Source organism: Hirundo rustica, chromosome Z (assembly GCF_015227805.2).
Source record: "Hirundo rustica isolate bHirRus1 chromosome Z, bHirRus1.pri.v3, whole genome shotgun sequence".
Classification (NCBI taxonomy): domain Eukaryota; kingdom Metazoa; phylum Chordata; class Aves; order Passeriformes; family Hirundinidae; genus Hirundo; species Hirundo rustica.
In genome coordinates, this window is record NC_053488.1 from 68,240,915 (window position 1) to 68,268,626 (window position 27,712).

General features: G+C 35.2%; 1 protein-coding gene across 3 annotated transcripts in view; it reads right to left on the minus strand.

Moving 5' to 3' along the window:
• LINGO2 (leucine rich repeat and Ig domain containing 2) overlaps positions 1 to 27,712 on the minus strand; it is a 467,557-nt gene that overhangs the window by 285,029 nt on the left and 154,816 nt on the right. For 2 of the 3 annotated variants that reach the window (XM_040090096.2, XM_058424072.1), the window contains exon 2: positions 7,376 to 7,452. The gene's annotated coding sequence lies outside the window, so the exon portion shown is untranslated. Of the gene's footprint in view, positions 1 to 65; positions 102 to 7,375; positions 7,453 to 27,712 lie in introns of those variants that run through there. The other variant, XM_058424073.1, reaches the window with a different exon arrangement.

A 27,712-nucleotide genomic window follows, 5' to 3' on the forward strand; every position in this document is an offset into this window, starting at 1 on the left:
AGGAAGCAAAAGAAAAATTAGACAGTGCATAAGATGAGCACAATTTTATAAGTACCTGACCATACCAGTAAATTCAGTGGCTCAGTATGTCAGTACTACCCAGAAGTCTGGTGGTGACAGTCATTGAGGATTGAGTCAGGATTGTCATCTGACTTGTCTTCAATTATGATTCTAAAAGAAAACATTTAGTGCAAACACCATAGTTAATAAAAACATAGCACTAAATATTTGGAAAGTATACTGTGAATTGCAAGGAAACACATAGACATAAGATGTTTACCTCATTTTAGGTTTTGTGTCCACAGCTTCCTTCACTATATACCATTATAGGTCTACTAGGATTTTCTCATGAAAATAAATGGATTTTGTGCATTTAGTTTTATTTGATTTTGGTTTTGGTGGGGCTTTATTTGGGGGGGAGGGGGGGAGGTTGGTTTTTTTTGTTTGTTTGTTTGTTTGTTTTTAAATAAGATTTAAAGAGCTGTTAGCTTTCTAAGGATATTGTAAATACTGAGTTTTAAAGTAAGGACAATATAGCTGTCACATTTTTTTTCTCTCTCTTCATAACATTTGTTAAATAATTACTGATTCAATAGCACAGGGTAGACAATCCTATATATTTTGTGAAGAAATTAATAGATGTATTTTTGGTTCTTGGATACTATGTGAAGGATGCTACTGCATGCAACAAGCTTCTCCTGAAATTTGATGTCTGTTATTCATTTTTTAGGCGAGGCAAAATGAAAGAATATGTCACAGGAACAAAAAAAAACATAAACATCTTCACTCTGAAAATTTTCAAATTAATAAATGCAGCAGCTTCTATAAAGTTGTTCATCAAAAATATTTCAAAATATTTCTTCCATGAGCTTCAATAGAGTCAACAGAATTTCCAAAATAGGTCTAAGGTCTTAATTTCTTATAAATTTCTTGTAAATTAATATAATTTCAGAGAGAATATGATTTACATTAATTAAGGATTTAATTTTCATGACAGATTTGACTTTAATGAAAATGGCAGATTTTTATATATGCGTGAATACTGCAGAAATAATCTGCTTTGTCCCATTGAGTCTTTTATCCTGAAAGGAATCACTCTTGTAATCACAGAATCATAGAAAAATATCAGCTGGAAGGGTCCTTAAAGATCATCCCATTCCAAAAGCCCAGTGTCCAAAGGAAAACTAAAATAACACAGTTCTTGGTTTATACCCTTTTGTCTATTCACCCCATCTTCCAAATGAATCTCTATGTCCAACAGAGTCACTGATCTTCTTGGCTAACAAGACATCAAGGAAATGAAATGGTGATTGCTTTCTGCTTAATGTAAATGACTATTTTTAGACTGAGTGCATTTAAATAAATGGTATGAGAGCTCTCCTTTTCTTGGAATCTTTAAATTAAATCTGTTCTGATTTTGTGCAATTGTTTCCAAATTATTTATTTCCTATTAGACTGCCAAATTTTGTAGAGAAATGATTTCAGAGACAGATTTCAAATGTATACTCACATTTGCACAGGAAGAAACAGATTTATGTGTAGAAAAAAAGAATTTAGCACTGATTTCTTCTCTCTTCTTACTAAACTCAATTCAAATAATGGTCTTCAAGCAGTGTCAGTGTGCTTCAGAGACAGAATACCAAACTGAGCATAGAATTCAGAATAGCAGATTCAGGGACTCTAGCTAAACAAACTAACAAATGCAAGAGTAATTTTGGCAAAATCTTGATGTCCCTCTCTGAAATTCGAAGATACTCTTTCTCAACCTTTTATGCATCTATAAAGAAAGGAAAATGATGCTCCTTTACCTCCAAATTTTCATTAAATTACTTATATTTTACTGAGATGATATATTTTCCATTATTCCATATTAATTCCTCATCCTTCATGCTTTTAAGCATGAGAATGTGATGACATTAGAATTTTCTGGTTTAATATTTAGATTGACAACCCTTCCAAAAGACTGTTGCAGAAAATACCATTTTCTACATTTTGAATACCCTTAACTCCTTTTCCATGCTCCAGAGAGGCCTCTCTCCTAAAGTGCTTTCTCAAGACATGTCGCATTGCATTATGTGAAAGTTCGATTGACCTGCAGCTGTTCTCATTCACACCACGGTGAACGGTTCTTCCTTGCACACTCAAGGGCTTTTCAACAGATTTGAGGCAAGGCTTACCCAGGAAGCTGGCACAGCTCCTCACCATCTCTCACTTGACCATAGCTTTTCCACATCCTGTAGTTTTGGACTTTCAGGCCGGAGGTCTCCTGTTATTTAACCTTCCCTGGCAAAAAGTCCACTGCACATGACTTAAATGAGCCAGAAGGCAGTGGCCTTCATGATTAGATTTAAAGGTGTAGTGAGTCTTTTTTCCTAGTCTAAGGATGATTTAAATAAGTAAAGTATTTAATCCTTGTTTACTGCATAATGAGACAGTAAACAAGGACGAAACAAAGCGCTGAAACTTGTTTTGCAATATTGAGACTAAATGTTCATGATTAAAGCTTCTATACAATCCCTAGTGGTACTGAAAATCATATACCAGAATACACAGCTACATTAAAAGAAGAGATTATGTAAAATAATATAAGGTGTCAAACTATGGTCAGATATATAGTTATTAAAAATCTGTATATCAGCAGGCTGTTGTTATACAACAGATTTATTTATTTATTTATTTATTTATTTATTTATTTATTTATTTATTTATTTATTTTAACATCACAGACTTATAGGATGGCCTAGGTTGGAAGGGACATTAAAGATTGTCGAGGTTATGGTTTGGTTTGGCATGGCGTATGCCAGTCAGGAATTGAGGACCACTTTTAGGCACTCACATTCTCCTTCCAACATAAAAATAAACCAAAATGCTCAGTTTTGGAGAGTTATATATATTATCTTGGTAAAGTTTCCTTTTACCTTTTTATTTTAGCTCTAGTGTCACCCCTATATTGACAGTAATAGTATACAAAGTTATTGCCTTTTTTCCTGATAATATACTTTCTGTTTAATGAAATGCAGTACAGTATTTTATTATGATGAGCTCTCATTTCAAAATTCCATACCAAAAATTGGGCTACAATGATAAAAATGAAACCAGAAAGTATTATGGATGCACTGTAGGACTGTGAGTGAGGCACAAAGGAAAATCAGGAAGGACTGAATTAACTGTTTCAACCAAGATACACAATCTAAAATGGAGCATTCCTTAAGAAGAAAATGGAAGGAAATTGACATTGCTGCTAAAATGTGACAGCAGGTCTTCTATCTTTTCTTAAGGTGTCTTTATCTTCTGCAAAACATAAGAAGGGTCTTCAGAGTAGTTGAATAACAAATCTTTGCTACATTTTCAGGCACAAAGAAAACATCCTTTTTATTAGTGGATTTTAACTTTACTTTTTCCAGCAGATTGCTTCTCTAATATTTTTGTTCAGCTCTGCTTGACTTTTCTAAAACAAAGAATACTGAGGCTAAGTTTCTATTTTCCCATAAGCAATGCTAGTACCCTGCAAATGTAGACATCACTGGATGTTTGGAGAGACCAGGGAAGAAACTGGAATGTCTGCATTGGATGAAACACGTCTCTCCAAAGAAAGGCCTTGTTTGCTTTCTATCAATTTTAAACATCTGTTGATCATACTGGAATGGGGATGCCTAAAGTCCATGGTCTAAAGCATATTTCTGACTTTTATCTGGAAAATCAAGACTCAGTAAACTTAAGGACTCCCAAATAAATCCTAACACTTATTTAAAGTCCAAGTGTAATTTGGAGTATAATTCCCTGTACAACTCAAAGTAATACAGCACACACAAAAAACTGAAATTGATTGTTTGAATTTATTCTAACAGTTTCAAGAATCAGCAGGTTTTGCATCTCCAGCATAAGCAAAGATGTCTCTAAGTGACTTTTGGGGTATGCATTTTGAATTCAGATGAAGCCTGAATTTCATAAAAGAAATGGTCAGAACTTAGTGAATATCAGACCACTCCTGGCTGTATAATCTGACTGTCTGGAGCCATCTGTTACTTTTGAAGGTACAAGACTGAATTCTCAGAGAACATTGAACATGTGGATTAAAATAATTCTTTTAAACCTGAAGGGGTTTACTCTTTTTATTCACAAAACAAAGTGTATATATTTCTAGTAAATTCAGCACAACTATTCATTTTTTTCTTGCTAATTGAAGAATAGCAGCTTCTGGTCTCAAAAGCAAAGCATTGATAGCTTTTGTTTGTTTTCAGGCATGCAGATCTGGTAACACTGAGAACTATGAGAAACCTTTACTAATTTTATTACCCAATCCCTGGATAAGTGCTTTTAATAACTTAGATTTGTAGATTAAAGAGCAAGAAAAAAAAAAAAAAAAATACACTCATCCAGAACCTTTTATGTTCTCCTCTAGGAGTGTCCAAGAGACACATATTTTCCTCAATATATAGGCACAAATTCATCAAATTCAGGGCATTTATTAAAAAAATGTAGATATTTAAGTGTTAGAAATATGAGTCAATATAGAAGATTTTGGAACTGATAGCAAATTATTTCTATACAAGTACTGCACTGATGCAAAGTTTTGCTACATCTGGTAAGATAAATATAAAATTATCTGTCACGACAAATCAGTTCTTACAGTAGTGCTGGCCACCTAGGGAAGGAAACTAAGTTAATCTGCCTGCAAAAACACACCATCAACAACAACCATGGTTAGATAGCACCACCTCTCATCCAATTTTACTTTATTTGAAATGTTCCAGGCACAAAAATGTATATTTACTCAGGCAAAAATTCAGTTTTTCAAATAATGTTCTCTTTTCTCTTTTGAAAAGGAGTACATATGTATTGACATGCATGTGTGAAGTAACCTTTTTTTTTTCCTCCTTTTTTTTCTGAACTAGAAAGAGTCATTACACCTATGGTATTATGCTTTACAGCAGCATTTAGTATAATCTAGATCAATAAAGATAGAAACATTCTTGAGATGCCTAAAACCTACTCAGGGAGGTTTTTAACATCAAATGGAAAGTATAGAGAAAACTCTCACAGCATCATTTTATGGAAATTCACAGATGCACTATGCATCCCAAATTCACCACAAGAATGTTAGGAAAACAAGTTGAAGAGGCAGTAATGAATCTTTTCCGAAGGAAGAAAACAAAAGACAGAAAGAAGCAAAAATTACTTCCAATAGTTTCTCAAACCTTTTTTAAAAATAGAATTTCAAATTACAACTCTGAACCTACCCTTTTGTTTGATTAAAAACATCTCATTATCCCATACAAGCTCATCATCATAAAGATATATTAATCTATTCTTACTGGCAGTGACTTACTGCTAACTCCAAATTGAAATTGGTGTTTTGCTATTGAAATGCCAATACAAAAAAATTGCAAAAAAGTCATTAGAATCAATGGCACCTTCAGATTTAATTACACATACAGTCAAAGGAAGCCCAGTAAGTCAGAAGTGGTTATAGTGCATAAAAAGTCATAAAAGTATTTTGGAAGAAAATTAAATGTTCTTTGTCAATTAGTTTTAAGAACTAAAACTAAATAAGATTATATTATTTTTTTGTAATTTCTATTTTACATAAGCTACAAAATTATCATAAGTGATGCAGAAAGAGCATCTTAAGACTGCTGCTTTGTCACCTATAGATGCTTTGGAAATTCTACTCATCATTTTCATTTTCTGTTCTTTTGCTGTCATTCATCAAAATGTATCCCAATTCTGTGTTTAAATACATTCTTAAATTTTCATTAAACACAGTGCAATATAATAATGGAAATTGCAATTAAACCCTTGTAAAATGATTGCTTTAGCCATCAGACTTCTGACTGCTAGTGTTTTTCCCACTTCTGCTGGCTTTGCAAACTCAAGATAGAGAAAACCTATGTACCAACACATGACATTGGGGAATTGCATGTGCACCACTTTGAAATGTAGTATCACCCACTCTCTTCTGACAAATCTGATTATAAAATGCCTAACTATCTGCATGGAAAATCATTGTGTTTGGGTTATTCCTAAAAGCTGGAAATTCTCTGACATTTCCTAGTAACAAAAAGAGAGCTGATAAAATTGGCCAGCCACTTTTTTTTTTTACTTTTATTATTTTTTTTAATGTATTTGCAAATGTCTTCCATGCTCAGAAGGAGCCCTGAAAGAAATGCTGCTGCTTTTCTTTTTATAATCACCACCCACCATCTCATAGCAGGGTTTCACTCAAGCAAAGACTGAGTCACTTATTTTCCTCTCCCTTCTTAAGAAGTACAATGTATTAAAATGCACAGCCATGGGGATCAGCTTGTTAACCAAATGCTGAAGTGTAGAACATTTACTCCCCCATTCCAGGTGCTGGGAAAGCTGCTGATTTTATTTTTCAAAAACCTCAATTTTCCACCTTGAACATACAAGGGCTCCTAGTGACATTTCTATCAAGAGGTGGTAATTCTTATCCCCAGCAAAAATTTGGAGCAGCTTTTGCATAGCTTGTTGTTGAATTCTTTACCACATATAAGAGGACATACTTTGAAGACTTTCTTTTAACATCTAAAAGAGCAAAAATGGCCATTTCAATGTCAAAAGGTCCTAAAGACAATTAAGACAACTTCAAAGATAAAATTTGGGGATGGGACAAGAAAAGTATCAAAGGAAGTAGTAATATTAAACCTAGACCCTTAACAAAAGCTGAGGAAGGTATTCAGGTTAATATTTTGTTGGTAACATATTTTTTTCTGGTATAAACATCAGTCTTCATCCTTCCACAGTAATTAATTAAAATAAATTCATGATAACAAAACAAGCCAGCTTCCCTGAGGTATTCTGAACTCTAGAAAACTAGATTTTTCAAATATATAACATGATTACTTTTCAGATATCATTATTAAAAGCTATGTTTAAGAGCAAGAATAAGAATCTCTTATTTTAAAAACTGCACAGCAATGAAAATTGCAAAGGCCAGGAGTCTCAATAATCACCTTCAGTCTTCCTTCTAATAAATCATGAATAAACATAGCATCCCGAATAAACAAAGAATACAGAGAATACATATTGACACAATAAATGCATTCACATTAATCTGATTTTTTTCCCACTCAGACTGATGGAGATATTGTAGAAAAAACACAGAAACTCAAAAATAACTTAGATCTTGCCATGCTTTTCCTTTCTTCCTGAGAGTGAGGTTTATTTGTTAATAAATCCAAAGAACTAATTGCATTTATTTTAAGTTGTAAGAGTATTTTAATACAATTCTCTGCTAAAAGTGTAGGTGAAACACTAAGCTAAGGTATTTTCTTTAAAACCTACAAAGTCATTTTAGACATTTGAAATTTTAGTATCATACAATTGCAGTCAATTAAAATGGAACATTTACCTTGCAAACCAGGTTCCATAGATGCAAGCAGGAAAAACAGAAGAGTTCGCTGCCAAGTTTTCCAGCTCCACTGCTCACTTAATGAAGAAAAAAAAAAAAAAGAAGAAGAAGAAAAAAAAAAAAAAGTTATTTAGTCATCAGTTGAACAGAGCTTTTTGAAATGGTGATACTTTCATTGAAAATTCTTTGAGACATTTTCAAATTATACTTATCTTCTGTCCAAACAGGAATAGAAAAGATTCTTAGAGCCATAAATGTGTCTGCCAAGGTAAATAGGGTTAGAGGCTATTGAAACCACCAAATAAAGCCAAAAAATAGCGTGCACTCACTGGCACTCAAGGAAAGCAGGCAACTGTGTTGCCTGTGGTAGGATAGAGAGACATTTACTGGAGGATCTGAAGGCGAAACTGACAAAGTATTAAACCTGAATGGAGACAAAGGAAAAAAAAAATCTCTTCAACAGTAGGATTAACTGTTTTTCTGTGCTGGTGATAGAACTTGGGACCTCCACAGATTTCTCCATCCTTGTCTCCAACTCTACAGTAAGAAAAGAGGATTCTAGAATGTATTGCCATATTGAATTAAAAACTGAAATTTCCATTTATTTTAATCGGCAGATGAAGAAACACCTGTTTTACACAGTGAAGACTGAGGAGTTAACATTCTGAATCACATATATGTCATGCCTGAAAGAAACACAGATTGTTTTATAATCAAGAATTGCACTGATAAAAGACTGATAATTACTGTGCTATTTCAAAATTAATGAAAAATGCTATAAACTCTTTTAATTGACACATCCCACACGAGCTTTTCAGAAAAAACAACTAAAATAACAGCATTGTTATTCTTCCTCCCATATACAAATTACTTCTCCAAGACCTTTCCCAATGCCTGAAAAAGATGGCCCTTCATGTCTACATAAAATATATTGTGATCTGATTGAGATTATTGTGTAAACTGAAAAACAAGATATAAAAATGAAATAAGAATATTATTTTAAATATTCTTAGGACAAAATATATATATACAGCAGTTACAGGAAATATTGTATATCACAGGTAAAGGCAAATTTCATTATAAAATATGGTGATTTATCTTACTCTCATTCAATCAGCCTGTTATGTGGTATACAAATATGTGAGTTAATTATCATTTTATATTATACTTTGTGGTTTATAATGGACAAGGTAAATGGTCTAATAGCTGAATTGCAGAGTACACCTGTAACACAAGGAATTCATGCAATTTGCAGAAGCAGTATTTAAAGGCAGCAATGAGCTGTCAGCACTCCAGGGTCTGGTACTGTCTCCGCTAAACACAAACATTTCCCTAGAGGAGAAGTTGGGTTGCATATTCAACAAAGCTATAGTTTTGGCATGACATTTCCATCAATACTCTATTATCTCCCTAGGAGATAATTTCCAGACAAAATGGAAAATTTATTTAAACTCACAGCAATGTTTTTTGGGGGTTTTTTTTCCATGTTTTCCCTTCCTAGAGAATTGAAAATATTGATTTTGCATTTTTTTTTCTCTTGAATCCTTCTCAGAGTTAACACAAAACGTAATGGAATTAGAAGGAAAAAAACCACAAACAGCAAAATAATTAAAAACCAAACAAACAATTCCACAAATAAGCCAAATCATCATGTGTCTATTTTTTTTTTTTTTTTTTCATTTTGTTTATGTTCAAGCCAAAGGGAAATATTTTAAGTACAGTAGTTGTTTCCCTTCACTGTTGGTTGGACACACAACAAACCTAAAATAAAGATGACTGTGAGCCTTTGGAGGGTGAAAGAATTAAACTCTGAACTCTGCTTTATGTCCTAGATAACCTTCAAAGGATATTTAAATATCAGATCTAACCAGGAAGAAATGGATGCTCAGGAAGTTCCACGTGAATATGAGGAGGAACTCTCCTGTATGTGTGACCAAGCACTGGAACAGATTGTCCAGAGAGGGTGCTGAGTGTCTCTCACTGGAGATATTAAAAACATTCTAGATGAAATCCTGTGCCATGTGCTCTGGGATTAGCCTGCTTGAGCAGGGATGTTGGACCAGATGACCTGCTGTGGGCCCTTCCACCCTGAACCATTTCAGGATTCTGTGATTTCTCATCAAAATGTAGCAGCAAAATGGAGTATCAACATCAAAATCTCCTCCATTAGAGAAAATCTAGGGTCAAACTGCCAAATGTTGACATCTCCAACTCATTATTTCATCATTTCTGAGGGTAAAACTTAAGTGGTAGGAGAGGACTAGAGGGTTGTTGGTATTAAGACCTCATTGGGAATTCAATGAGGTTGATAAAAGAGGCTATTAGAGAAGGTAAATTTTTCTGTGGCAAGAAATAGTCCCTTCAAAGATAAGTAATTGTCTAACAGGTGAGACACAGAGAAACTAAACAGTTAGCCCAGCTGCAGAATATGTCTGGTATCTCGCCTTGAAACAAGCTGCCCTTGGCCCCTAGCCGCTCTGTGAATGGTACAGAGTTGATGCTGGGGAAACACACAAGCTTACTAACCAGCTGTGGAAATGGAAGAGGATAGTCAGTGCCAGTGCATGTACATTTGGGGAAAAAAGGCAATCACATTGGATTCAAAAGTATTGTGTATCCCTCAGAGAACACAATCTAGGAGTCCTGGAGGGCAATTTTATTGGATTTTTTTCAGCCACATGCCAAACATGTGAAATATACTTAGACAGACTGTCCTAAGATCAGATAATAAATATGAGCATCATGAAAATAAGTCATGTGATCCACACTGACCTACATTTAAAAAATTAAATGCCACAGAGCTAAATGTTGAAACACAAAAAAAATGACGGATTAAACTGCAGAAAAATAAATACGTCAGATTTACAGAATGATGACCTACATCTACATCAGAAGAAAGAAGATCCTTCAGATCTGTATCTTGAAAATATAATTAACTAATTTTAAATATAATTTGGAGTAGGCTTTCAAGCATCAAATAAATAAATTCTTTCTACAAAAGAATTTTGTAAGGGTAGTGGCCATATATTTTTTTTTTTAGATTAAATCACAGTTCAGGATTTTTACAGAATTCCAAAGAGCTGCTACCCAACATGCACAGAGAAAAGGAATAGCTGTTTTTAAAATCTCTCCTAGCTCAAAACATTACCTTATAATGTATGTTTCTTGTCAAGCATTAATGATTTGAAGACAAACAAATTTCACATAAGCTTAAGTGAGGGGTTTTGTTGTTGTTGATGTTGTTTAGTTGGGGTTTTTTCTTTCCTTTTTTGGTTCTTTTTGGGGGCAGTTTTGTTTCACTTTGATTTTTTTTTTTTTTTTTTTTTTTTTTTAGATTCAACACGTTTTAGATTTCTTACAGTACATACATATTAAGCTTAGAGACTGTTTTTTTTTTTAAACTTAAATGAACTAGTTAATTAAAAAAAATAAACCATGTAAGACACAGATATCACACTTTTTCTGAAAGCAAATTTCAGAGACTTGGTATTGAAGAAATTAATTTAAAAATATTTGCTGCACACTGAAGTCTTCAAAAAAGACCTTTGAGAGTCAGCATTAGGAACAGGTGGCAAAACCTTTCAAAAAATTGTTGCTTTCAGTACAATTGGTAAGTTGTGCCAGACCACTGTAACCCACAGGCTCCTGTTTATTCTCCTGATTTCATTCCACTCTCCCCAACTAAGAGGAGTTTCAGAGAGATGCAAAGGAAGTGTAGCTTTGTGAGAGTAGATATTACACTGAAATATCCACTGCTTCCTATTTGGACTTAACGGGCATACTATCCTCTGTAGATATGTAGTTGCACTTCAGCATTTCAGATCCTAAACAAGAAAATACTGGTAATAACAAAATCAGATCTTAAAGTTGACACAGCTGGAACTATTGAGTTTAAATTGCAGAAAAATATATCAAATTTCAATGGAAAAATCCTAAGGATGCTTTAGCACTGAAATAAAATATCTATGGGAGCTGTGGAACCTCCAGTATTTCTGTCATTGTGCAACATGGGTAAATGCCTATCAGAAATCACACGTATACAGCCAGAAGGTGTCACTGGGGAAGGGCACTGGATAATGTACTCTTGAGAACCCATCCATCTCATCTTTGATGTTATTTTCAATAAATTTTAGTATTTAAACATTATAAACTGGATATACTTTGGGGTTCATATTTAGTCATCTGATCTAAAATATACATTGCTCATCACTTTATTTCAGGTATCAGAAGTGATCAAAAGTGAACAAAGGCAATATTTTTAGGTTTAAAATCATGATGAAACTGCAAAAAAAGTTCCCTTTTAAAATATCCTCAAAATTAATATAATCATCTGTTACTAGAGTTCCTATTGAAACGATTATGCATGAGATTTTTGAAGCCAAAATATTGTCTCATTTTGTTTCCACAAAGCCCATATAAATTTATTGATACTTTTTTCAGAGTCAAAATATGGAAGCATTCTGCAATAAAATAGTTAAATTCTGTCATTGTCTTCATTTTTCATCATCATATAGCCTTCAATTAGAATGAATGTTTACTAAGTCTAATGTTTAAGAAATATTACAGACAAAAGTGATGTGAAGAAGCTTATGGTGTTTATAAAATTATTACTTCCAAACACTTATTTCTATGACTAAAATTTACTAATTTTCCAATGAAAGTCACAATGTTTAGTTACTATTAGAATCTTGCAAACAAAATTCAAAATTATCCAGTAATGAAAGCAGAAAACCTTCACTACAGGATAAACATCAAAGTGACACCTGAAAAAAATCATAATTATCTCCCTCTCTCCTTTCAGTGCTCATTCTCTTTGCCATCAAGAGTCTTCTTCATGAAGACAACACAAGTGTTGGTTTGATTCGTCTTCCTACCTCTAAAGTGCTCCTTGGGTTTACAACCACCTGTCAAAATCAACCTACATGTATCTGGAAAACCAGAAGGCAGTTTTGTTAATGTCTCATCAATATATACCTACCATCTTTAGGTTTTTATTTTTATCTGTGCTATTCCAAACATTAGGGTAATTAATATAGGCATGTGCCTCCTACTCAAATCTCTCACCAACCCATCCCACTTCCTTGCATGGTGAATGAAATACTGCTTGGTGTGTTACTCATTGACAAAATTACAGCTGTTAAGAATTCCCTATGGACAGTCAAATATTCTGAATATTTCTTGCAATGAAATATCATTATCTCCCTTCCAATAAACTGTAACACCACCACTTGTCAGATATTGTCAGACATGTTCTCTTATAGCTGTGAATACCTCATGATGGACTTATGTTCTGTAAACCACTGCTATAATTTTGTTTAATTTTGGAGACATTTAGGAGTAACTAGTTAAAATACCGTGAATTATTACATCAGTCTCTCAGGGGAAATCATCTATTTTTACCATGAATAGTGGGAAGATGCACAGTCTTATATGAAACAAAGACTTGATAAAACTACATTACGTAACAATTCAGAACTGGCAGAGATAAAACCAAAGTTTAAATATGTCACACTGAACAGGACAAAGACAATATGAATATCTAAATGGCTCACTACTCACGCCATTTAACATTCAATCATCATTTTTAACTGTAGATTTCCATCATACAGACTTTCACAGACTGTTTTACTTTGTTGCATGATAGATAGTTCAAAGAAATTGCTCTGTGGTAGAAAAAAAAGTTAATGGAATTATACAATGTATATTAAACTGTGGGAACAGCCTGTTTTATAATTTTTTTTTCTAGTTCAGCAAATAAGTTTTGTCACAAGATAAACTGAAGTAATAAGCTCTTTATTCAAGAGTGTTTCCTTTTTCAACCAGATAGTTGTTGAGATAGGAAGACATGAGAAATTAAAATAATAGGTATTAGAAAAACTTTAATTTGTATGACAATAAGGCAAACAGCACCCTTGTGTTTTCTTTGGGACTATAATCTCTGTTTTTCATGTGCCTCCCATCCCTTTAGCTGTCCTGTCTCTACTTTTTATTAAAGCAACATTGTTCCCCATGACATAATCATTATTTCTTGCAGAACAATGAGTATTTAGTTTTTTGGATTTTTTTTCCATTAAAAACCAAGGACAATTTACTGCAAGAAGTTACGGAAAAGTTCATTAAGGAAAAAAAAAAAAAGTTTAATTTCAATGCCACCTAAAGTACACCACTATAATAATCAACAATGAGAAAATAAATCCTGGAGTTAAGGCGCCGCTTGTTAAATTTGGTGGGTAAGCGTGTTTTATCTTTTGTTTGTTACTCAAAGTTGCCTTGCATAATTTCTTCAACTGACAGAGATAAGAAATATACTATTGTCTTTAGCCATGGTGCACAGAGCAATTTCAGTTCCAGTGACATGACTTGACTTAGAGCTGCTAAAACCCATGGGGATTACCAAAGGGGGGGAACCAGTGAAAGAATTTCTTCGCTTAAATCTTCTCTGCCTTACTCTGGAACAAAATCAAATTGCCTCTGAGACTGCCTTTCTCTTCCACACCCAGATTTATCCTTATTCACAGTCATATACAGAAACAAGTTCCTGAATTAAAAATGTTACATCTATAAATCTTCAGCATGCATACATAAGAGTTACTATGCTTTACAGCTGTAATCTACCTGTAATGTAATTGATATCTTTTTGCAATATAAAAGAGAATATGGAACTGTCACTATAACTTTATATGAATGTTCTTACACTAAGCCAAGTGTTGTTTGACCTTGCACTTTTAGCTTGATGGGTGATTCAAGATGTGGTTCATTTCAGAGGACTGTGTTTATAAAACATATGACATTCATCTTCAGGTTGGGAAACTGAGCTCCTGCATATAAGGTTTGCAGTAGCAGAATTGTAATCTGGAAAAAGGTACCAATACTTTTATGAATTCCATAATCTTTGGAGACATTATTTTCAGGGTAAGAGCTCTAGCAATAAATATTTTGTAATATAGTAAAAACTTGGTGAAACAAGTGAAGCAAATTAAAACATTCTAAACTCCAGATGCTTCATTACATGAGTTCACCCCAAAGCAAACAGATTACCATCTGGGCATATGAAAGAGCAAAGTAAGATCTACACTTATAGCAGGCTGTGTTTGAGAGTACAGTGTGTATAGTATGATCTAACGTACTATGAATTAGAAACACGTTTCACCTATGGTATTTGAGATACTACTGAAAAGCTGAGCTGATATTTCAGATGAACTGTAATATGCTTTATTTAATAAATACTCCAATTAAATTAAATTAAATTAAATTAAATTAAATTAAATTAATAATAAAATAAAAAAGAGCTAACACCATTGATAACATCCGGACTAGTGGTTTATTTTTCCAATTAATTTCAAACATTCAGAAAACATTTTGAGGCTACTTAAAGCATAATATTTCAATGAAAGGACTGTAACTACCCAAGCAGATTTAACTAATTTGCCCAAGCGGCTTTCACAAACACTCTTCCTCTTACAGGTTAAAAGCTAACAATGTAAATACTTACAAAGCATATGATAAACTCTTCCCTCATGACTTCTACATATATGCATATTGCGTTTCTTGACAGGTCTAAAAGAAAATCTTTATGGAAATGTCTGAAGGATTATAAAATGCGTTATGAAATTTTCTGTACAAAAACAACCACGTGGAAGAGCTTCCTTTTTTTTTTTTTTTTTTTTCCCCTACAGAAAGATATTTTATAGCAACCAATAACCTGAAATGTGGGCAAGAATGTAAATTGGAGCCTTATGTTTGTAGCATGGGCATGTTTATTTTCTGCAAAACAGGGCAAAATCACCAGCAATATCGTCTGAGTGGTGAACTCTGTTTGAGAAACAAGAAAGATACTTTTATTCCTGTACTCAAATACTCCCAGCAGTCAGTTTGGATGCAGATGTTTTCCACTGTCTTGCCAGATAAATAAGACATGGGAATCCTGACAAATGGATGGAAAGGCTTTAGGAGGAGTCACTTAATACGCTTACTGATTTTTTACTGCAGTTATGCTGACTTGGAGTTAATTCCTCTGGAAACTCTACCACTTACCAGTGTGTATAAGTTCTGTATTAGATGTATTTTCCATTTTGGAAATGTAGAGATCTTAATCATATCAGAACTCTGTATATATACTATAAGTATATAGTTTCTGCAAATTCCCTGGCATTTATGGCGTGAACACCTCACATTCCTGCTGAACACTGACACAGGTTCAGGTCAGTTTTTGCCATCTCTGCAGGGCCTACTGTGACTTCCTTTACTTTATGTCCATTACCTTGAGCATAAGCCAGCATGAACATGGATCTAATTCTGCTGCACTCAGCCACTAAATTGAAACGCCTGAGTTTCTATTCCATACTAATCTGAGGTACCACCACTGCCACTGCTGCACACCCCGCCCCCCCCCCCCCCCCCCCCCCCGCCTCCTTATTTTTAAATTTTAGCATAATATGTATTAGGGGTAATCTACTTGAAAATTTTCTCACTTTTATTTTAAAGTTCTCAGTAATTATAGTCTTTGTTATAATTACTCAGAATCTCTTTGCACTTATAAATGATATAGATTTAGAACAGGTCTGGAAAAGGCTATAAAGTTTTAAGCCTTGTGGAACCAGGATCATTACACCAAATCCACAACTAGTTTCCCTGACCTTGTGATGACACTGCCTGGTATAGAAAACCAGTATAGAAACTGCAAGTTACAGACCTTGTGATACAGTGGAAAAGTCCACTATAAATTTTGAGCTGATTTTTACAGTATGGAGTTTAATGACCTACAGCTCCTTATAGCTAAAATATATTTTTTTCCAAACTTAGGGGAGACAAGAAAAATGCTGAGGATGAGCATGACCCATTGAAAAAGTGAGAGCAACATTCTTATCCAAATTTGTCAGGAATTAAGTGGAATTGAATTAACCCTATGGTAGTTTACAGTAGAACTGAAGAATTTATTTTTTAACTTCAAATGGCCTCTAAATAAATAAACAAATACAATACAATACAATACCATACCATACCAACAAGTCTATTAGGAAATTTGATGACTCCTTTTTTTTGCAGAAAAAGATGAAACCTCTACCAAAAAAAGTATGTTTACTTTTAGGTCATCAATATCAGCTTCCAATGCTAAATTAATATTAAATCTTTTTTTCTTTAAAAACTTTACTATGTTCTTAATGCTATATTGATCCTGTTTCAGAGAGCCAAACATTTGTCCTCATTTAGGTACTAAATGCTGTTTGCCTCCTACAATGAAATAAATTTATCTAAAGACAAGTGTAATCCAAAGTATAATCTGTTCACTTCTGGAATGCTATCAGATCAGAACTGGGTTTGCATCTCTTATGAGCCATTGCCCCCATGGAGGAAATACACTCTAGGTAAGTCAAAAGAAAAGTTAATTTTAACTCAGTGAATTAAAGCATTTTGATTCCAATTAATATGAATAAGTACTCCATTTAAATTTTACTGTGGAAAGCTCAGCATCATACCAAATTGGCATAATTTTTTCAAGAAAGAATTACTCTGATTTGACAAAAATTATTCTCTACTTAAAACTTCCCAGCTATATCATTTGAGAAAGGTTTACCTCCACAACAGAAATGCACACTTTACAGTGCCTAACTTCAAGGGCTAGATTTTTAGGGAATATTTTAGGTGTGATTGTATTTATTAGAAAAATATGTGACAATCACTGTTAAAATTTTCAAATAAAAAAGATCAATAATATTAATGTTAATAAAATTAGGAACTATTCCTCCATAAGTGATATGATTTCCTTTATTTGTACATTAACATTTTCTTCACACCATTTAGCTTTGCTAAACTTTCTCCAAATCACATTAATATTTCCTTCCATTTACCTCCATCTTAAGTATATTTTATATTCTAGAATGAAGTCCGCAGTCTAAAACAAGAGTTTCCAATACTAGGTACAGAACAAGGCATCTTAATATAAGATATAGAAGATGTTATTCCCAGTTAATGCTTTTTAACTTAGAAATTTGATTTCTTTCCTATAAAAGTAGAAAAACCAGATGATCTTTAAGAATGTTCATCCCTCAGAAAAATAATAGATGGAAGCAGGAATTTGTGTATAAACCAGCTTTTCATTTTAAGAGCATCTGGGTACTGTGGGTGTCTAAGTACTGACTGAATGGTGGAAAAAGAAACACTGCATAAGGAAGAGTTTGGTGGTTGCAGTCAGGACACTGCAAAGTAGAGATTTCATTTAAAATATATTAAGCTTATTAATTTAGTTGTTGGAACAAAGCATGAAGTAGTATCCCTGGAAGAGATAGCCTACAACTATTTCAAGAGACTTTGCAAAGCTACTTTTGGCACCCTTTGCTTGAGAGTCGATAGGGTTTTTTGACACTTGGAACATCTGGGGAATAGTCTAGTAGTCTCTACATCTTTCATATCTGACTACTTAAGGACAACATTTTGTCATGGTCAATGTGATCAACTGGAATCACAACCAAAATTTTAAGTAAAGAATTGCTAACTGGCATTCTTTAATGCAAATATGGTAGTAGGGTTAGTACTTTTCTATAAAACCATTTATTTTGTTTGCTTAGTCTCCTGGAAAAAAAAAAAAAAAGGAGTAAAAAAGATTTTTAATAATTCATTTATGTTTTTGAGACTAAAGACCAATAAATAGCTACTTTATTAAGAATAATTTACTAATATTATTTATGTGCAAGTTTCTTGTCATGTATGAAGTGAAAATGAAGGATGGTATATCTCTGTACTGTGTGTGCTGTGTATGCTGTAGTCTTTATACCTGAACAGCGTCAAACCCAGAAAGTATGTAACCATCACAGAGAAGAAGCTAAGCCATCTGCTCAACATTTGAATGAGTAAAAAATAAGTGGTTTTCTGCTGCTGCTGTATTTTCTATAACTACATCTGAAAAGATAATAATACTTCCAGTATGTCTCAGAAATCTGTTTTAAACAAAATAATAATTAATTTTACTAAATAATATTGTGCATTATTTTCCTGTGATTAATAAACATAGTTCCATCAATGTGTAATGATTTAGGCAAAACAGAGTCATCCTCTTTTTGATATATTCTTTTGCTTGTTAACAAGGCTAAAAACTCTGGCTTCCCCACATTGCATAGAAGGACCAGAAATGAACTGAAGCTCAGTGATTGACAATCGACAGTCAAGACTATCTTTCTGCCCTATTAAAACCTAGCAGTGTTGGTGCTGATTCATATGAACTATGATAAGAAACAAAACACTTAAGTAAGAAATTACTAATTTTTTTGAGTTATATTTTTAAGTCACAATATAACTAGACACTTCAGCAGCTTATTAGCAGTTTATGAAAGTCTCAGAAATTTAGTCGCAGAAAAATACAATCCCTTTTTTCAACCATATTCATCCAATATAATAAATGTTTAAAATACAATAAAAAATAATGTTACTGAATTTTGCCAAATCTTAATTATAGAGTCCCATTATTTTCCATAATTAATTTAGGTTGAATAGTGTTTCTAAGAGGACATGCAAATCAGAACTATGATGCCATGCAGAATTCCAATCCTGCTTGAAAGCCCCTGATATACCAAAATAAAGAAACCTTTCTAAAAACATTTTAATAGGAAGAAAGAAAAAAAAAAAAAAAAAGGGTTTCAAAACTTTTACTGTGTGCTTGCAAAAATAACTCAGAGATTCGATTTCTTTCTACAGTTTTAAGAATATGCTTCTCTGGCATCATAATAAGTAGCAGAGTACTGTCTGAGATAATTCTCTACAAAACATGTAGGTCTATATAAAACAATTGCTCTGTAGTTAGGATATTTTGTATTGGAACTGTGGTATCTATTGCAGGGAAAATTACACATATTTAAAGATTCTGAATTTAACTTATAAAGAAGATTTTTGTTAAAAAAAATACATGAAATCTGTAACATATTCCTTTCTGAATTAAGAATAATCAGAGTCACTGATTGAGTTTTTATTCATAGTTCCTTTCCAGGAAAGAATACCATTTACACCTTCCAGAAACTGTTTGATTTGGGAAGATTTAAGAAATTACTGAGGCCAATCTAGAAAGCCGACACATACCCACATCATAATACACACCTTCCCTTCCTTGCCTCCAGTTTTCTTCCCAGATTTTTACATCTGCTGTTAAGGAGCGAGAAGCTCAAACAAACATTATTACTCTATTAACATCTTACAGAACAAAGGAAGAAAAATGAGGACCAATATGGATGGTTGTTTTCTGATATTCATTTCCTATAAATCCCCTTTAAGTACTGAAAGGCTGCAATCAAGTTTTCCTGGAGCCTCCTCTTCTCCATGGTTAATCATCCAGCTCTTTCAAACCGTACTCACAGAAGAGTTGCTTCAGCCCTCTGATCATTATTTCCATGGCCCTTCACTGGACCTGCACTAGCAGTTCCATGTCCTTCCTGTGCTGGCACCCGGAGCTGCAGGCAGGGTTCCAGGTGGGGTCTCTCTCACCGGAGCAGAGCAGAGCAGAGGGGCAGACTCCCCTCCCTCCCCTGCTGCCCACGCTGCCCTGGATGCAGCCCAGGACTCATCTGGCTTTCTGGACTGGGAGTGCTCATGGCTGGGTCATGTCCACATTCTAATCCATCACTCCGAAGTTGTTCTCGGCAGTGCCACTTCCAGTCCATTCATCCCCTAGCCCATAATGATACTGGGGGTTACCCTGACCCAGGTGCAGGACTTTGCACTTGCTCTTTTTGAACTTCAAGAGGTCTGCACAGGTCCCCTATTTGAGAACCTGTAAGGGTCCTCTGAATAGTATCCCTTCCCTCCAGTGTGTTGACCATGCCACAAACCTTGGTGCCTTCTGAAAATGTTGGGGGGAACATTCAATCCCACCTTGTCCTTAAAGCACATGCTGATGGTATAGGTCCCTCTGTAGACCCTTGAGGGCTAACATTACTCATTAGTAGTTTCTGTTGGGGGCAGAGCCATATCTACAAGTTTCCACTTGTACACTGAGACATTGACTGTAACTCTTTGGACATAGACATTCAGCTAATTCTTCATCCAGTTAACTCTCTGTTCATCAAACTCCTATCTCTACAGTTTAGTGGCAGGAATGATATGGGGGGACTAACTCATAAGGAAGACCTTACTGAAACAAAGTAGATGACATCTGTAGCTCTTCTCTTGCCCACTGATGAAGTGGTATTACTAAAGGCTGCTTGGCTGGTCAGGCACAATATGGTCTTGATGAAAATACATTGGATATGTCTGATCACATACGTCAGTATAATTTCCAGGAGGAATTGCTCAGTGATCTTACCAGTCAAGGAAATGAGGCTGGCTAGTTAAATTCTTTTTGTAGAGTTATGCTTGGAGATTCAGTCCTTTTTATCCTGTGTATTGACATGTATTTCAGGTTTTTGTTATTTTTGTGTGTGAGTTCACATGAGGTCTTCAGTACAATCCATTGTCCAAAGAAGGCCCAATTGTGGGGTCAGACTAAGTTGCTCAAGACTTTGTTCAACCAGGGCTTGAAACACCTCATAGATCTCTTCAGTCAATTCCTTTCTGTATCTCAGATTAATGTAACCATTTTCAATTAAGATACATTAATGCAAAATTATGCAAAACCATTTAATTTTTGATTTCTACCCAAATGTAGGTATTTACTCATACATATTCCACATTTGTCGTGCTGCTTAAAATCATCCTGAACCTCTGTTTGAGTTCTCAGAAGCTAACTATACACATTCTGGTTTCACTAGGTGTCTTAGCAAGATTAAGATGGAAAATGGAATGGAAAACCAGCTTTTAGAACTGGTTCACAAAAGTGCTAAAGACTTATGCCTAGCAGAAACAGAGTATCAAGGTAACTATAGAGGACTGTCTGCAGATTTTAATTCATCTGTAGTTATACAGACAACTTTTGATGAAGCCAGCCCAGTCTGCCAAAATGCTAAATACATCATTTATTTTAGCTCTCAAACTATCCTGTTACACAGTTCCTAAGAAAACCACAAGAAATAAAACTTTACTTATTCTCCACTGAGTTTCATCCTATGAAGTCTTCAGGAGCTAATTTTTGGTTCATTTAAATGAATTACATAGTTCACACTAAAGTTCCTGTTGTAGGATTACAGTGTTAGGCTCCTAACAATGCCTTTGTTTCTTTTCTGTAGCTTGCTGGAAGTCATAGAATAATGTTCTTCAAAGTGTGAAGATTTTGCCTTCTTTGCTTTGTGAAGTGCTTTATGCATTTATCACAGATTATAAATAGTGAAAGGTAGTTATTTTGAGTAAGAAAAGGTGCTTACAAGGAAAAGAAAATATAAGGCTCCTCCATATTCCCTGTGGAACATAAAGCAGAGCTATGGTGTTTCCTCACTTTGCAAAACAACACACAAAAATAGGTCACGGAAAGAAAGAAGAAACAATGCACAGAAGAACCCCTCAGAAAGAATTGCCTAGAAAAGTAAAGGCAACACGATGTCAGTCCTAAATATTTATCATATCATTTGAAAAATATTTATCATAGCATTTGAAAAATGTGCCTTTTGTGACCACTGTTTCCATCTGATAAAAGAAGACTGGGCTGATAGAGATATAAATCACAACATAACAATTTTTTTTTTTTTTTCTTTTTCCCTCAGCCCCCACTGCAGGATTATTTTGCAGGATGGCATACAACCTCAGCTCACCCTAGGAAGGAATAAGCACACACAATTGGGAGTTCTGCCTGACGTTTGATGTACAGAACATACGCAAGTCTTAAGATGGTATCATATTACTCAAGTCTGGCTACCATAGTATTAGACCAAAACATAGGTACGGCATCTCAGCATGACATAAGATTTAAATACTGATTTGCTTGTTGCCATGCAAAGCCATATTGTAATGTCCTCTTCACTGAGGGATGTATGGCCCCTGTGCAGAAGGCTGTGCTGCACACGTACCAGCCAACCCACTGTGCCCATCAGGAGATGGTTATCAGCACACAGCTACTTTCACAGGAAAGGATCACTTTGCACTTCCACCCTTTTCTTTCTTTCCTGCTCCCGGTGTTCCCAGCTGGGCACCCCTTCCACTGACCTTCCTACAGTTGAACAGCCTGTTTGCAACCTTGCTGAACAGTCTGCTGAGAAGTGTAGCTGGGTTAGTTTTCCAGCAAAACTAGATTAGCAAACTGCGTCAGCCAGTGGAGGGATCTGATGAGAAGCAGAGCCAGAAAACTGATGGAAACAGGAAGATGTAGAAGGTAATCTTCAGAGCAGGTGGCTTTAGAAAGGTAGGATTAGTATAGGGGAGGCCTGAAAAGGAGCTTGGCTCTTTCTGCAGCTCCAGGTCACTAAAGTCCCTTGCTCCATTTCATCTAACTGCTGTGTTATGGTCTAACAGTTTTGTGCTACACACATGGACATATGTTTTCACGTAAGTACTGTAGACCATCTCATATACAGAGGGCAAAGGGGATGGAAGATGACTGTGCCAAAACTTACAATACCTTGCAGAAGGAAAAACTTGGCTAACTCATCTAACATAGTAATGATAACTATTAGCGTTTATAGTGCAAGTTATTACTAATATTATTCAGCCCTTTTTTTTTTGGTTTTAATCAAGTCCCATTGTTTTCATTCTATCTATAATCACTTTCTGCAGATTTCTGCTGGCTCACAGGAATGATTATCAAAAGGAATGGCTGTCCTTTTCACCAAATAAAGCAGAAGGGAAATTCTCAATTCATAATTCACACAGGGGAGCATGATTCAAGGAGATGCTCTATGCATTTAGCGAAGTAACAGAAATATATCATAATTCCTATGGGACCATAAAAATATGTTTGACTGCAGGACACCTGGAGGAATGCTTTTAACAGAGAGTGTGGGAGCAATTTATTGCCTAGAATAAGATCCATTCATGAAAAAAAATTATGACAGAACACTATTAGAACTGTAAATAATTCTAGGTATTTTTCATCTGTTACCAAACAATTTACATTTTATATAAATATATATATAAAAATATATTTCAGACATCTTCATCTCAGCAGTCTTCCAACAATGAATCTTCATCCTCTTCTTATGAGCAGGAACGCATCCTCCTATTTCATATTATGGCTATTATTATACTTTCAGGGTACAAAAAACTTTTCAACAGGTCTTGTCTGTACCTGTGAGTGTGTGCGTGTATGTAGGTGAGAACTTCTGCAAGTCAGTAAGGCAGTGTGGAGGCTGAGGTCAAATATATGAACTCATAAAAGCATGTTCTTTGCCAGTATCAGCTCATGTGATTACTTCAGATGGAAGTTGATTCCAGCATTATAAGTATAATCTTCACTGTCAGAGATTTAACTTTAAGTTAAAATCTAAATGCAGTTAAAAATCTAAAATGGTAGCTGGAAATCCTTCCTTCTGGTCCTTTACTGCAACAGTAATGTCAAAGCGAGAAAGAAAAAGAGAAAGGAAAGGAAAAAAAAAAAAATTGCCTTTAAAACAACTCAAATTTTCACTAAAAGCACATTATTAATGCCAAAGCCCACTGAGGTTCCGCAGGTTATGATGCAGTCATTTTGACAAGCTATTAAGAATGGCCACCTGACTGAAGTCTGAAATGTTCAAGATGTTCTGAAATTGCTGACCTAAAACAAAATCTTGAAGAACCTGATCATTTTGTAGGGACAGCTTGGAGACTAGAATGATTTCTACTGACCGTCTTTGAGTAAGGCAGGAGATTTAGCTAAAAAATTGTCTGACATACCAAGGTACTGAAAATTTTTAATCATAATACTTGGCACTGGATTTCTGTAAATACAGTTGCAAAATTAAAATGTTAAACTCCAGCTTGGTTGTATATTGAGAATTAACTCTTTACGCCTGTTCATAAGATTTTCTGTGAATGAAATAAGCTCGGTGGATGAAAATATATATGGAAAAAATGAGAATATCACGGCAATGACCACAATTTAACCTACAATACCATTAAAATCATTCATATGAGCTTAAATTTATACATATCAATTTGTAATAAGAACTTACACATATAAATATTCTATTTCATGAGGAAAAAAAAAAAGAAATAAAAACATTAAAGTATGACAATAAACTTCCAGACAGGAAATTATAAATACACACACCTACAGAATGTATTAGAAATTCATACAGCAATGATGGCTTAAGAGTTGCAAGATTATACTCAGAAAAATATGACAAAATCAGAATGTTTTCAAGAAATTTTTGTCAGGCTTTATCAGCTTTAAACAACTATTCACAGTGCTTCCCCTACTAAGTGTACATCTGCTCTAAAATCTAAATAGTGCTGCTGTACACAGGGTGGCATTGTGACTTCAAAAGCTGTAGGCGAGACTTTGGGTGGGGAACAATGTCCCCCAGTAGGAGAAAGCAATGATATAAAACTCAAATCTCTCCTTGGTATTAATAATATGGAAAGTATGATTTCTGTGGAAAGATTAAATTGCACTAAGAAGTCTTTTAAACAGAAGCAATGGAGAAGAGAGATGACAACCCAGAGACTAATAAATAAATGATGCTTATAATTGAAAGAAAAGGGTCCTTAGAAATGGGAGCAGAAGAGACCACAGGACCAGTTTCAGGATGTCAGGCTCCCACCCCAGAACAGGCACGCACTGCGCATGGCTGGTAATCACAGTGACTAAGACTTGGAGGAAAAGGTCACACACCTGAAGTAACAAGTGGATTAGTAAAAGCTTACAATAAACGTAGGAAGGAAAGAGAACGAGATGAAGATGGTTCTCTTTGTGGTGGCACAAACACATAGGGCTCTCATACAGAGGCAGATGATCTTGGCTTAAACCAGGAATGACTTCTCTCTCAGTACTCACTAATGAGGGCTTTCTCTGTAGTTAAGGACAGGATTCAAAAGCAAGGAGAATGACCAGAGGAGGATGAGTCCATGATTACTGTGAGCTCTAAATAAACTAATAGGTTGCACTCAGATGTGCTAAGGAAGCTGGCTGATGTTCTTGGAAGGCTATACTTCAAGAAAAGTCTTGGAGATTGTGGGGAACTCTGTATATAAGGAAAAAGTAACCTGGGTAACTACAAGCTTTACTTTGATCCCTGGGACAATCATGGAGTTGGTCGTTTAGAAGCACATTTTGGAATATGAAGGAGAAAAAGGCGAAGAGGAGTTGTTGTGGTGGTTTGACCAAAAGTGACCCGTGCAAATGAGCTAGATACCTTCTGTTATAAAATGACTGAATTTGTGGACATGGAGAAGGCAGGAACTATAATTTAGGTTGACTTCAGCAGGTCTTTCAACACCTTCCCAAAACATCCCTGTAGCCAAGCTGAATATGGGGTGAGTGCCCCACCAAAGGGGTAAATATGGATTGAGTGGTTGGGCTAAGATGGGACAGCCACTGAGTCATAGCTTCCTGGCAGCTGGTGCCCTGTGGGATCCCACAGGAGCTGCCCTGAGGTTGGTCCTGTGTAACAGGTCTATCTGGATGACGTGGAAAGGTGACCAAGTGCACCCTGCCAGTTTGCAAGGGGCACCAAACTGGGGCAGCAGACAGGTCCATACGCGTGAAGGCAGGCCTTCTGTGCAGGTGGTGGGATGAAGAGGCCAGTGGGACCCTCCGGTGATTGGGGCAGGTACAAGTGGCAGCCCTGCCCTAGGCATGGAGAGGGTTTCTAGCTACCACAGAATAAAGTCCTGAGCAATTTGGCCTGATCCACAGCTGAGTCTGCTGGGGCAGAGTGTTGGACTAGAAGCCCACTGAAGTCTCCATCATGCTGAATTGTCCTGCAATGTAACAATTCAGAAAGCATCCATTTCTCAGGAGATTAGTTACTTCTCAGAAAAAAAAAAAGCAGGGTGGCATTGTTTGGGATTTTTTGCCAGAAATCAAATTCCAGGCAAAACCCCATAGTCCTGCAGCACAGTATGCACCCGACTCAAAGTCAAAGCTATGTATTTAGTACCACTGAAATAAAACCACAAAAGTATTGGGAGTCCCCCAAAAAAGAAGTTAATGTACTGACACTTAGAGAACTGTTCTTTGGTGCTGATGAGCCTAGAGACTGCAAAGCTGCTTCTTTGGTGCTGATGAGCTTAGAGACTGCAAAGCTCAGTGTGTTCTGGCTTGGGACTCCAGGCTTCTGTTCCTATGTACTGTTCTAAACACTGGCTATCAAACCCCAGCTACCACAATGCTAAGGATCTCTCACTCTGGAGAAAATCCAGCCAGAAAAAGAAAGAATGCTATCTGGACATAACATCTTTCTATCACCCAGCTCTGCCCCATAGATTGTCAAGGTCCTTCTAGGAGAGGTAGATACGGCTGTTGTTCAAAATTCACAGGCTGAGTTTAGGAAGACAAGATGACATTGACTTAAATTCAAAGTAAAGTACAATTCTATGTCTCATAATTAACCATTTCAAACCCTCATAATAATCTAACTGAAAACAGAAGACTGTTCAAATTTAATACTAAGAACACAATCAGAAGGAAAAAAGCCATAGTTAAGGAAAAAACTATATTCACACAGTTAACAGACACCACACACCTTTTGCAACATCAGGTGCAATTTTCAAAAAAATATATTCCTGCACATTGTTTATCTCACTTATTACTATTTGGTTGTTTGTTTGTTTAAACTTGCATGTTTTATAGTAAACCAAGTCACAGTTAATTTGCTGTCCACAAAACAAAAAACAAACACCACCAAAACAACAACAACAAAAACAAACACACACACTCACACACACAAAACCCAAAAACCACAAAAAACAAAACAAATAAAACAAACAACCAACCAAAAAACAACCCCCAACAAACATCTATTTCATTTCTGGGCCATTAAATTTTAGACATACAGATGGCTTTGGAAACCACACAAAACAAAACAATGATCCCAATCTTCGAAATGCAGCAAGCTTACTAAATATTTCCTAATTATAAGCATGTCCCTGTATCTACAAACAAGCAAAAAGCATGTGTTTTATGGGACCACAGGGGGAATTTTACACAAAACCTGTCTGAGATCCCGCTTCTCTAAGAAATGACATATGGGAAAAGAAGATGAGAAGATGAGAAGATGATAATGAACTTGCATGAGCCTGTCAATTAAGGCATCAGTAAACTGAGGCATGATGACAACTAGAAGAAGGCAACTTGTAATTCTGCATCATAGAAAGATAAGAAATGAGTATACAAGGAAAAGAATGACATGTCTCTCATATACAGAAGCAAAGAACAGCTAGACCACAGTTAAAGAGTATATCTGAAGTCTAAGAAAGATTGCAATGGCAACATAAGAGTTTTAAAAACCAGGATTACTGTATTAAAGCAGAAATAACCAGTAATAGTTTTTGGCAAAAGCCGCTCATTGC